This window comes from Scatophagus argus, chromosome 3 (assembly GCF_020382885.2).
Source record: "Scatophagus argus isolate fScaArg1 chromosome 3, fScaArg1.pri, whole genome shotgun sequence".
In the NCBI taxonomy this organism is placed as follows: Eukaryota; Metazoa; Chordata; class Actinopteri; family Scatophagidae; genus Scatophagus; species Scatophagus argus.
In genome coordinates, this window is record NC_058495.1 from 23,581,595 (window position 1) to 23,594,682 (window position 13,088).

Sequence of the window (13,088 nt, forward strand, 5' to 3'; positions counted from 1 at the left end):
CCTGCAAAAAATTCCACACTGGAAACTAGACTTCTGAAATGCTTTTAATTTCTCCTAAACCTCTGTCTCCTTCGCTCTGACGGGTCACTGATGAAGAGACAAACAACGGGACGAAGATACCAATTAGGCCATCAAACAGCAGCACAACAATCTTCAGCGCTCCTCCGCTTCCCAGAGGGGCACTGGTGGGAAAAAAAAAAACAGCAACAGCGGAAGGAAGGGAAGAGGAAGTTCATGCAGCGAGGAGGGGGAGGAGGAGGAGGAGAAAACTTTACAAGAGCTCACATCTAATCAGGGAATCCTCTTTCTCAATCTCTCTGCACAGAAAAACACATAAATATACACATCTCCCCTGTCAGAGGCTTGACCTCCAATAGCCGATCTCGCTCTTTGGTATTCCATCGCCCTCCCACCGTCTGACCTGATTGGCTAATGACGGCTCATTTATCTTGATGCAGCACCTGCAGCGTCTACAAAGCGTGTGTGTTTGTGTGTGTGTGTGTGTGTGTGTGCACGCGCACGTACTAGAAAGAGTGTGTGTCTCACCCCTGCTAGACTAGCTCCATCTACGCCAGCGCTGCCCTTGCTGCAACAGCTTGCACACACTGGCTCACCTCTGGGGAATGATGGAGAGAAGAGAGAATAGGAGGAGGAGAGGATGAAGTGAGAGGGGAGGAGGAGGAGGACGTGAAGAGTAAGAGCATTGAGACAATGATAAAGGAGGCAAAACAGGGGCAGGAGGAAGGAGAGGGGGAGAAAGGACAGAAGCAGGGAAAGAGAGGAAGAGGAAAGAATCAGGATAATAGAGGGAGGAGGATGAGAAGGAACAGCAGAACACGAGAAAAAGAGGAGATGAAGAAGAATGAGAGGAGAATGATTTAAAATAATGAAAGGGTGAAAAGGAGAATGGAACAGGGAGGAAAAAAAATAAAACAAACAGCGGAGAGGACGGAGGAGGAGAGTTCACATGAAGGGAAAAGGGATTGATGCTTTATTCACTCACAGCTAACACTGCTTTAATTACTCCAGCTAAAATCATTGCACATACTGAGTGTGATCACTGCATGTGTGCATGCGAGGGTCTGTAATGCGTATTATACACAGCAACCCTTAATTATCAGTAGGCTGAACAAGTGAGCCAAGCCAAAGGGACAACCCAGGCGTTCCTGCAGATGCTGTACAAGCTTACCATCCATGAATTACCCATTTAAGACTTTATGTAAACATAATTACTCTCCCTTCTGCTTCTTTTTTGGCGCATTCAACTAGCAGGAACTCTACAGTTTTAGTTTTTAAATAACATTTACAAAACGAGTTAACTCTAATTTACTTTAAGGCTGTGTTTAGATCTTGGTCATGGTTAAAACAAACCAACATCCAACCTCCTCACTTGGAAGTTTTCTTGGCACTTTAGGAACGTTTTTCCTTACGAGAGACGAAAGTCATTATTTGAGCGACAACGAGAGGTTGTTTGTCAGAAAATGTGAGCTTGAGAGGTTTTAAGTGTTCAGTTGAGCACAGACTCAACTCCTTTCTTTTCTCAGCTTATCTTCATCTGAGTGTAAAATGTAGATGATTGCAGTCGTGTTGCATCCCAAACTTTACCCACTTATTTGTCTGTCTTTTCTAAAGTACACCAGTGTGACTTTTGTCACACTGCAGCTTTATTAGTTTATAGATATATATATATATTTAAACATTTTGATAACCGCAGTCGGCTAACATGTTATGCCTTACTCATCCCTCTCTGTTTCCCATCTCTTCCTCCTCCTCCTCCTCCTCCTCCTCTCCTTCCTGACTGCAGAGAGAGGAGGGTTTGCATGTATTATGTCTTCTTTTGTTCTTTGCTGTCGGCTCATTGTCAAATAAAAAAGAGGCGAGAGGAAGAGGGCAGTTAGTGACGGGAGGGGAGGGGAGGGGGGTGAGTGGGTCTCCGTGTGACGTCCGTCCTGGCTGTAGGTAGATACTGGAGGCTTCACCCACTTCTGCGACAACACATGCACACACACACACTCACTCACATCCACCTTTGTGCATTCTTATCTTTTATTTTCTCTCTCAAGCCAGGTGCTGCTTATCGAGCCTTCAGCACATCTTATCCCACCCCCCACCCATCCAACCCCATCCTGCTTTATCTCTCACACTGCCGCCACAAACTCACACTTTGACATGTGAACACACACACACACACACACACTCACACACTCCTTCAGCCTGCTGTTCTCTCTCCTCCGCCTCCTCCTCCTCCTCGTCCTTTACCCCTTCCGCATCTTCCCGTCTCTCTCTCTCTCTCTCTCTGGGACAGGTGGAGGGAACTGGTGGGCTGTGACCTATCCTATCACTGCTCTGGAGTCAGCGCTGACATACAGACACGGCAGGCAGACAGACAGGTGGGCAGATAGACAGGCAGCTATGGAACTCATCGACTGCAGATCTGTATCTTAACTCCAGACTTAGAGGCTTAATCCAGCTGCTTTTCTCCAACGCAGCCAGCTACTGTAGCAGCCAAGAGCCGGAACAGGCAGATCCATGCAGCTTAAACTCCCTGGAAATCTTTCGAAAGTCAAGTTTCTTTGAAGCAAATCAGGCGCTTTAATATCCCCTATGTTTATTTTTACTATTGTAGGTGGCACAAAGCAAATCAACAAAAATATCCAATTCCAGAAAGCTGCTTTGTCCTCTCCTACTATGTCCAGCATCAAGGCCAAAGTGTGTGGGATTTGGCAACGTTTCAGTATTTCTGTTTCATACTGCCGCAACATATTCACTCTTTATTAGCTGCAAAGTGGCAAATCTGAAGCTAATCACTGACATATTTATTTATTTATTTATTGAGCGTAAGTGTTGCTGTAGCTGTATCTGCTGGCTGCAACTGGAGGGAGGGAGGGAGGGAGGGAGGGAGGGTGTCAAGGCAGCCTGAGTCGAGCTCTCCGTCCTGATTTAGAATTTGATCTATTTCTGTTCACCCTCCAACCCCGCCGGGAAATATTTAAATCTGCCATGGAATGTGTGTGTATATATATATATATATATGTGTGTGTGTGTGTGTGTGTGTGTGTGTGAGAGAGAGAGAGAGAGAGAGAGAGAGAGAGAGAGAGAAGGAGGGAGAGAGAGAGCGAGCGACCGAGAGAGAAGCAGAAGATAATTTGAACGTATAAACTGTTGCCTGGTTGTTTGAGAATTTGCATTTCATGCACAGCTTTGGCAGTGTGTTTCCCAATGCGAAGACATGCCAATTAAGTCACTGAAGTCAGATCAGACAGAATGAGAAAAGAGGAAGATATAGAAAAAGAAACGGAGAGGGAAAAAGAACTAAAAGAGCGAATGTTTGCACGCTCGGTGTGAACTAGCAGGGAGTAAGACTCAAGCAGTGGTCAGTAATTCATAAGCAGAGCACGTACAGACTTAGCCAAGCTCACCCTCTGGCTACAAGCACACATACACAGGATCAACACACACACACACACACACACACACACACAATCACACCAGCAGTCTGGACAAGACTGAGCCACAATCTCAGTTCCATAACTATTATATTGTAACTATTCCTCCAGCCATTCAAATGTCACCTCCTGCACCTTTCACCCCTGTTAACGCAAACAACACACACGCACAGACACACACACACGTTCGCTTTACACCATCCTCACTTTCTCCACACGTGAAGTCTGACAGCAAACCCACACTTTAAAGAGTGTTGGAAATGTGTGAAAGAGAGACAGAAAAGTGTGTTTATCGGATAAGGACGTGGACGTTCACTCACCTCAGAGTGGAACCTGGCGCTCCGCCGCGCTGTGGTGTGGAAAGGACCGGCTGCACCCCCGTCCTCGCAGAGACACATACACACACACACGAGCGCGCGCACACGCTCACACACTCGGCGGCGAGGTGTGTGTGCGAGGACAATGAGACCGGACTGGATGGAGCTAAGCAGCAGCAGCAGTAGTAGGAGGAGGAGGAGAATGAAGAGGAGGAGAGAGAGAGAGAGAAAGAGGGAGGAGGGAGATGTGTGGTTGGGCAGGAAGGTGAAGAGGAGAGGGAGAGAAAAAAAAGAGGGAGAGAGAGGGTGAATAATGGTATACAGCAGAAGAAAAAAAGACCTGGCTGAAAAAAGAATGTGAAAAGGGTCCCACTGAAGCAGAGTCCCTCTTGTTCCATTTGTGGTTTTGTGCAAATGTGTGTGTCTTGAGTGTGTAAAATGTGTTAAGGTGTGTGTGTGTGTGTGCGTGTAAAGGCTCTGGAGGGTCTCCTGTTCGTCACTTGAGACTTGGCGCCCTGCCTCAACCCAGAGCAGAAAGTGTAGTGAGGGCAACTTTACATTTCTCGTGAGTGGCGGTGTGTGTGTGTGTGTGTGTGTGTGTGTGTGTGTGTGTGTGTGTGTGTGTGTCCGTCCTCCACTCAGTCAGCCAGCTCACCAGCAGCATTACAACACAATTCATGTCGTCTTGTCTCAGAAGCTCCTCGAGCCTCCTCTTCGTCCTCTTCATCTCTGTCTCTCTCCCTCTCTCTCCAGGGAAATACCTCTGCCACTAATCTCTTCAAAGGTCTCTCAGCCTCTCAAGCTCCCAAATTCTCTCTCTCTCTCCCTCCCTCCCTCCCTCTCTCTCTCTCTCTCCCTCTCCCTCTCTCCCTCTCTCTCTCCCTCCCTCCCTCTCTCTCTCCCTCTCTCTCTCTTTCTCTGTGTCTTTCTTTGGGTTTCTTTTCACTCGGCTTTGCACTGTGAAAAGTCAGGCATTAACGAGGAATTTTCCACAAGTTTGTGTCCGTAAATTGACGCAAGAAAGAGAAGAAGCAGGTCACTGCGCTAGAATCAAAAATGAAACTCGATTAAAACCAACAATATTTTTTTTTCAAACATCCCAAAAATAATACAGCAGTGATGGAGTATTTAAGTACCAATGACTCCAGTGTTCCTTCACAGTTCGTTCTGAGTCAATCTTTCACCTGTAAATCCTGTAAAAATTCACTGGAGTATTGTGTGTATTCATTCGCAGCTGAAAATAGTCCCCAGTAAATCCCCGATTTAATCCTGTTTGAGTAACGTGTCCAGCTGTTAAGGAAATAATTTATCTTTTGTTAAAAATTAAACCAGCAGCTGGAAACACATTGCTGGTTTTTGTCTTTACATGAAATTTGTGTAGAATAAAACCAGACCAAAATGACTCGATTCTTTTCTTGGTGTCCAGCTTACACCAGCACTCACATTCACACACACACACACACACACCCTGAGCTCCAGGTGCGTGTGTGTCTGTGTGTGTATTTGTGCGTGTGTGAAGCGCCGTGCAGCCTCAATCCTCCGGCTCAGCCACAGAAAAGCCAATCTCCACATCCAATTATTTGCTTCTCAAAGGCAGACAGATGGAGAGAGGGGGGAAAAACAGAGCGAGGTGGAGAGAGACAGAGTTAGAGAGAGGGGCTCTTTGAGGGTCCGCACAGGGGGGAGTTAATTAGAATGAAAAAGAAATGGAGGGAAGAGAAAGTCTCTTCTCGGCTCGAGTCCGGAGAATAGTTTCACAATTAGTCAAAACACAGCCTTAGGACACAACAGAGAGAGCGAGCGAGCCGGAGAGTGTAAGACTGTAAGAGAGAGAGAGATGGAGATCGAAATCAAAATGAAAAATACCAAAAGGGACAGAGGAGCTGAAGTTGTTAGAGAAATGATCAGCAGAAGCGTGTCATATATGATTTTTGTTCTCATTGTTTTGTGTCTTCATACCCTCCTGAGGCGAGCGCTGGCTGTCCTGCCTTCTGAGTCCTTCTGTTCTTCTTCCAGCTGTCCTTCTCCTCTACTTTTTCTTCTCCTCCTTCTGCTTCTGCTTCTTCTTCTTCTCCCTCGTTCTGCCCTCCGCCGTCCAGGATATTCCATCAAAGAAGAGTCCGGCTCATGGTGGATGGAGGCATCGCTGCTCTCCAAACACACTCCAGCTTTCACTATCTGCTCCTCTTTGACTCTTTTCTGTGATTTCTCACTTTCGTCGGCCGGACCATTTTTCTTTCTTCCCGGCAGCGGTGACACACAGCGTAGGGGGAGGTTGAGGACAAGGAGGGGTGGAGAGAATGAAAAAAAAAAGACAGGGAGGGAAAAGAGCAAGTGTAGGTAGATAGAACAGCGAGCGGGGAATGACGGGAAGAGGCAGGTGGAATTAGTAGTGACACATCGCGGAGGTGTGTGTCTGCGTGTGTGTGTGTGAGTGTGTCAGAGCACGGGGGCCGTCCTTCGAGCCGACACGCCACCAACGAGGAAGAGGTGGAGGAGGAATAGACGGATGGATAGATAGGTGGATGGAGGGATGGATAGAGGGTGTGATTCAGCAAGCACGCCACCTCCTCCCTTTTACCCACACACACACACACACACGTTAGTTCATTATCATTCACTGCATTTCACCATGACACGCATGGCTAACCTACTCACGGAGACGAAGCCGAGCCCTGAACTGAATCCTAATGGAAGAGAGGGAGAGAGGATGAAGAGGAGGTGGAGGAGGAGGAGGAGGAGGTGGAGGAGGAGTAGTAGGAGGAGGAGGGTGTATCAGGCGAGCAGGTGTCTCCTCTTCGTCTTTTGTTCCGTGTGAGTGTGTGTGTGTGTGTTTGTACGCACGAGTACGAGCATGTGAGCTCATGCTTGTGGTAAAGTAGCTGAAACGGTGCACACCGCACACACCGTTTCTATTTTGGGATTCAAACTGCCGTTAGGACTTTTTTTCTTACTTTCTTTTCTTTTTTGGCTTGAAAAGAAAAAGAAAAGTATGACGAGGATTCAGTGGTTCCCTGAGAACTTCCCTCTCAGGAAGTTAAGAAGGTGCCTGCAACAGAATTTAGACAAATCTGTTCTTTTTTCATAGATCCAACATGAGTCATTGAGTTTTCCTAAACAGAAACAAGGAGCAACATCAACATTGACTTCATTCTTGTAAATTCAGATTGACACTCTTTCAAAAGAAAAGAAAAAACAAAACTTTTCTGAAATACTGTCTGTTTTCATTAGCTCAACACAAGTTAAACGGGCATTGTGACATTGACATGAAGGCCAGACTCCAGAGGGAGGATATGTCTGGACCTTGGCGAGCAATGGACCCGGGCTGTGAAGTGCTCACTTTAGTGGCTGCACTGTGTATTGCAACGTGCACATTCATCATGTGACGCACACTTTCCCAAAAACACAATCGCTGAAGAAGGGGCAGATGTAAAACAGAATGCATGAGTGTGTGAGTGTGACAACCTTCTGACATCCTCGTATCATTAACCGTTCTGTCCAGTAACGTCTAGTTTATGCTATGCGAGCCTGCTTTCACTCACAAAGGGCGTCAAATACCGCCATTTTGGCAGAAGGGTACCTTCAGCGTCTGGATGAGACATGCCAGACTTTAATGCACCTCCAGCTCAGACATGTCAATATCAGATGATCAGAGTAACTGCAAAACGCAACGCAATTTGTAAAGAAAGAAAGTCTCAAGAGGGGTGGAGGTCAAGGTCACGCTGACCTTCACCAAAGAGCACAAAAAGAGAAGGATGCATTCTGTGGGCGCTAAATCGAAGTTGCATAAAATGACATTATGAAAGGTCAGGATGAGTCATAGTGAAACTTTCATGACACTAAATTAATGTAGCGTTCAGAGGGAGACAAACAGCAAACTTTGACTCCATTTATGTCTGCAGCTACTGTTACAATATCGTCAACAATGAAATCTTGGAGTTCCTCTGTGTGATCACCTTCACCTGTTCACCTTGTCTCGATGAAGCTTTCTGGGTGTCCACACTGGACGTAGTGTTTCCCTTTACTGCTCAGGTGGATAAAGAAAGACTGGACTCCCAGTGACATCCGGTAGTGGCATCCGGAGTCCACAGCTGTATGTTTCTCCGTCAGCTTATTGAAACAGCACGTCCCCATACCCAACGAGGGAGTAGATCGCTTGCCAGTGACTCCCAACATGACTCATATGACCGGACACTCGTTGTCAAACATTGTCGATGGTCTGTTAAGTTTAGGCACCAAAACTACTTTGTTTGAGTGAAATTAAGGATGTTATCTGCGTAAGAAAAGTTACGTTATGTATGTGATGTAAGTCACGAATATTACCAAAGTTAACTTATGTACAAAAGTTCAAATTTCTAAACATTAGTTTTTGTTTTCACACATAATTTGAACAGTGGTGTCCCATCTTTCCACACCAACCTCCTCCATACACAAACTTTTGTCACCACGTCTCAGATTTCCTCGTTAGCTCCCAACATAATTACTAAGGCCCCTTGACGTCAAACAATAAATGTAAAGCTTTTAAATGCCAACCTTTTTTGGGGATGGCCTGTATTTAAAAATGTCACTTGTGAATCTCAATCCCAGTACACCTTCAGTGTATACGAATATAATGAAAAAATAATACTGTTTCAGTAGTTCAAGGTTTGTATTATTGTTGTACATTTAATGGCAGTAATTGGATCAGTAGGCAAATGCAAACTGAGGCTATAATCTAACTAAACTGTTATTTGTTTTAATATTGCAGCTGATAAGTTGTTCATACTTACCGTGACATGAGTTCTGTGCTGCTGCACTAATTGCTTTTACCCACACAGAGGCCTCACTTAATCTGAACATGTAATGAAGGAAATGAAAATGAGTTCATTTTGAAGTGCTTCAACACTCCAAGCCTTCAGTCAGGAGTCATTAAAGTCAAATCCAAGTCAGGTTTCAGCTTCTACAACTGTCTCCCAGTCCGCTTTATTTTACTCATGAAGACAAAAAAAATCATTACGGAGGTGTTGTCTTATATTATTGTATTGTATATTACTTTTCAGGAGCTTATTGTTATAATGTGGAGAAAACATATAACGGAAACTTTCTGTGTGGCTTTAATACAATGTAGATAAGATGTAGATATCATTTAAAAAAAAAACACAGTGTCACATTTTGTTTCTGTGCCAGTGCAGGAACAAAGTACGCTATATAGACAAAAGTATCCAGACACATCTTTATGAGACTGTTTTTCATGGGTTTGTTCCCTGACTTCCAGTGAAGGGAAATCTTAACGCTTCAGCACACCAAGACATTTTGGACAATGCTATGCTTCCAACTTTGTGGCAACAGTTTGTTGAAGGCCCTTTTCTATTCCAGCATGACTGTGCCCCAGTGCACAAAGCAAAGCTCCATAAAGACATGGTTGGATGAGTTTGGTGTGGAAGAACTTGACTGGCCCACACAGAGCCCTGACCTCAACCCCATCCAACACCTTTGGGATGAACTGGAACGGAGATTGTGAGCCAGGCCTTTTGGTCCAACATCAGTGTGTGACCTCACAAATGCTCTACTGCATGAATGGGCACAAATTCCCACAGAAACACTCCAACATGTTGTGGAAAGCCTTCACAGAAGAGTGGAAGCTGTTAGAGCTGCAAAGCTGTCTGTGTGTTTAGAATGAGACGTCATTAAAGTCTCTGTTGGTGTGATGGTCAGCTGTTCCAATACTTTTGTCTATATAGCGGAGCACCCAAAGGAGCAACAGCACCTCTAAGTACAAACAAAAAAACTGAGAAATATAAAAGGAAATCAAAAGTGTTTTAATGTTTGTTCACCTGATTAAAGTTGTAGCTACTGAAGCAGCTTAATATCTTAAGATTATTGATCATGAGTTCAGTTAACAGTTGGTTTCACATAAAAAAGACTTCAGAGAAGAAGACGACTCTGAACTAATTGTTCAATTTAAGATAACTCAAATATTAAAATAAAGCAGCAGTTAAACTTGTTTTAGCTGCACGGAGGCAAAACTTAACATACAAAAAAATGTCCACATGACGTCTCTGCGTGTGCCTCAGCCAACTAAAAGCACAAAAAAACGTTCTTTGTCTTGTGACAACAGGTGCAGTTTCATAAAACAAGTACCAGAATTGTGCCATCTGATGTGAATAAAAACAACCACAGCTGCTCCACTCCAAGCAACTCAACGCCAGCAGGATTGTTTGGAGCCACAAAATGTCCATACAGGTGCAAATGTAAAGATGGCAGTGGTTCCAGTGTCATATCTGTTTCCCAAGGGGGGAGACAGCCTGGCAAATAATAATGAGTGCTTTAATTTAGTTTGCTGGAGCAGCGGCTCTGCCTATGATGAATAGAAGAGTTGTGCAGCGAGCTACAGTATCCAGTATTTACTGAAACATCATCAACATACAATCCAAGGTGAACAACATCCCAGTCCCGTCCACACTGACGGTTTGTCCAGTAATCTCAGGGAAGTGCAGGATCAAAAAAAGCTCACCTCTCCTGTCACATGTGTCAGACCCGTTAAAGGCAAATGCCTGTTGTCAGTCACGTCATGAGGCCTCATGGCTCATCCTGCCCAGATGAGATGGGTCTGCTCTCTGTGTAGAAACGCCAGGCCGCTTCCATTTCTTAATGTGCTCCGCTTCCTGTTCAGCTGAGCTGCCCTTCCTGAACTTGTCCCCCTACACCTCCACTGCCTGACATGGCGGGAAGTGATGTATTCCTGGATTAAGTTAACCAGCTTCAGTCCTTCGACTCACATTATTAGCTTCTTTATGTTTGGTTTACTACGTAAGTTTTTAACCTAAACTGTCGTGACACGGTTTTCACGTCCTCCTTCGGCCATCTGAGGAGGAGATTCTGTTGTCACAAATGGAATATGGAATAAAGCGGAAGTGGGTCCTCTTCCACAGAGTGCACCATGTTTCTACAGTAGCCCAGAATGGACAAACAGGTGTTCAGTCGGTTGCAGTCTACAGCCACACTGCTAGAAGCTACTAAATCCTCCACACTGGACCTTCAAAGTCTTCTCACATTTTACCACCCTCCCCCCTCCCCAGTAAGGTTTGCTCATACGAGTGCCACCTGTTCATGTGTAGGTGCACATTCATAAGATTTGTTCATCAGCACAGTCAGTGCTGCCAAAGTGTTACGAGTGGTTGTTTGTTCCACACCATTTGTGGGCACCTTTTATGAACAAAAAAAATGTCGCTCAGTCATAAAGAAGGAGGACATGCGAGACTTACAGCCCTGTTGTGTCACTGCTGGTGTTAGGTGATATCCCTTCAAACATACTGCCTCTGGGAACATTATTATGAACTTCTTAGACGGTAAGAGAGATCTTTTTTACTTGAAGCCATAGCTGATATTATGTTTCTGCCTCACTCTCCTATAGAGTAGTAGAAAATAACAGGCACATCTTGTACTGGTTGCTGTCCATGGTGATGATCAAGACTGAACTGACATTTATTCTGTGACTGTTTCATTTCACCACTAATCTATGTTTGCCCACTCTCTGCACTCTTACGCTTTGTACTATTCAGATGGCAGACTCCCTGTGAAATCCTGCCCTGAAGTTTCTTCTTCTTCTTTTCTTAATAAGGCTTTGGTGGGTGGTTTCCCTTGTTCTAATTGTGTGTTTAGGGCTGTGGGGTGCCATTTTCATTTACTGTTTCATCATGTAGGCGTTACAAAGCCCCCCTGAGATTCTACCAGTTAGTAAGAGCTATACAAATAGGCTTCACTTGTTCCAGTGCAAACACGAGTAAAGCTTTCAGTTTCTGTCCATGGACGACGGTGGAAGGAGTTAAAGGGTCCTAAAAAACAATTCGAATGTGTTTATTGTGTTATGTGTGAGATAAGAGAACAAGTAGCAACATGTTTCATCACTAGCCTGTAATCTTAGAGCTGCATTTTTTCATCCTCTCAACTCACTATTTGTCTTGTCCTTATCTTGTCTGTTTACTCTGCCGACGCGTCGAGTCGATAACCCCACTGGGGTCATTTAAGACTCATCTCGTCCGCCGTAACTGAATCCGAAGCCCAGTCAAGGAAACAAGTCAGCCACCCACCCTAAATGTTGTCATCTTTCCTCGTTTCGAGACACCCTAGTGACACCCGGAGTGGCGATCAGCGTCGCCCCTGCCAACATCATCCTTTCAATCACACACATTTCAATTGCAATCGTCTAATTCTCTGCTGGCGTGTCAGTCCGTGGCTCCGATATGAGATTCGTCAAGTGCGAGACCGGAGGGGGGAGAACCTGCATCACATAATGCGTAGACGCCCGCTATTTCCTCAGTGTACGGCCTGCTATTCATTTTATAAATGTCAGATGAAGCTTGGCAAGCTGTCCAACCCAGCCGCCCCCGCCCCACAGCCTGATGGGTAATATTCTTATTAGAGATCATTTTGATTGGCTTCCCCTGCCCTTTTCATTGTCTGAGCGACTGGAAGGGGAGGGATGATGAGGTGTGTGTGTGTGTGTGTGTGTGTGTATGCATACACTATATGCATATATATGTGTATATAAGGGTGTGTGTGTGTGTGACAGAGAGAGAGAGAGAGTGATGTTGACGGTTTATGTAAACAGAGATTAGAAATGCAATAAACCTGTCAAATGGAGAATGCTACTGTCATGGTGTCAACCTGAGCACGCTGCCACTCTTATCAACTTATTTTACACACACACACATTCACACAATGATAAGGGAGGGGAGAGGATTACAGCTGGATATTGAGCGTCTTAAGCTATCCTGACTCCAGCACACTGTGTGTGTGTGTGTGTGTGTGTGTGTGTGTGAGAGAGCAAACAGCGTCACAGTGGCTATTGAACAAGCATCTTGATTCCCTGTTCCTTGTGGTGCCACAGATTATTTCACGGCCCTTCGTCTGCTGTTTGTGTGTAAGAGTGTATGAGAGGCCTCCCTCTAAGAGTCATTTGCCATGCTTTTGGTCAACGGCTATGTATGCGCGTGTCTGTGTGCACGCATGCGTTCGAACCATGGCCAAGGCCCTGACGGGTCCCTAGACACAGAGGATGAGTTAGCCTCTGCCCTGGTTTCCATGGCAGCTGCTGGCTTTATTAGACTCTCACTTTAGCCCCCACAAACACACGCACACACACACACCTCATTGTACACTGACAGGGCTACATCGCCACCCCACCCTGAGGCGCTTGCATTTTGGAGCAGTTAAGCAACTTGTCAGGAATGAGAGATGGGCGATGTGTGGCTAAATGAAGCGCAATGGAGAAACCGTCACACGATTTCACACTTGAGTAGCCTCCGGCACTGCTGCAGCCCTGCACACACACACACACACACAC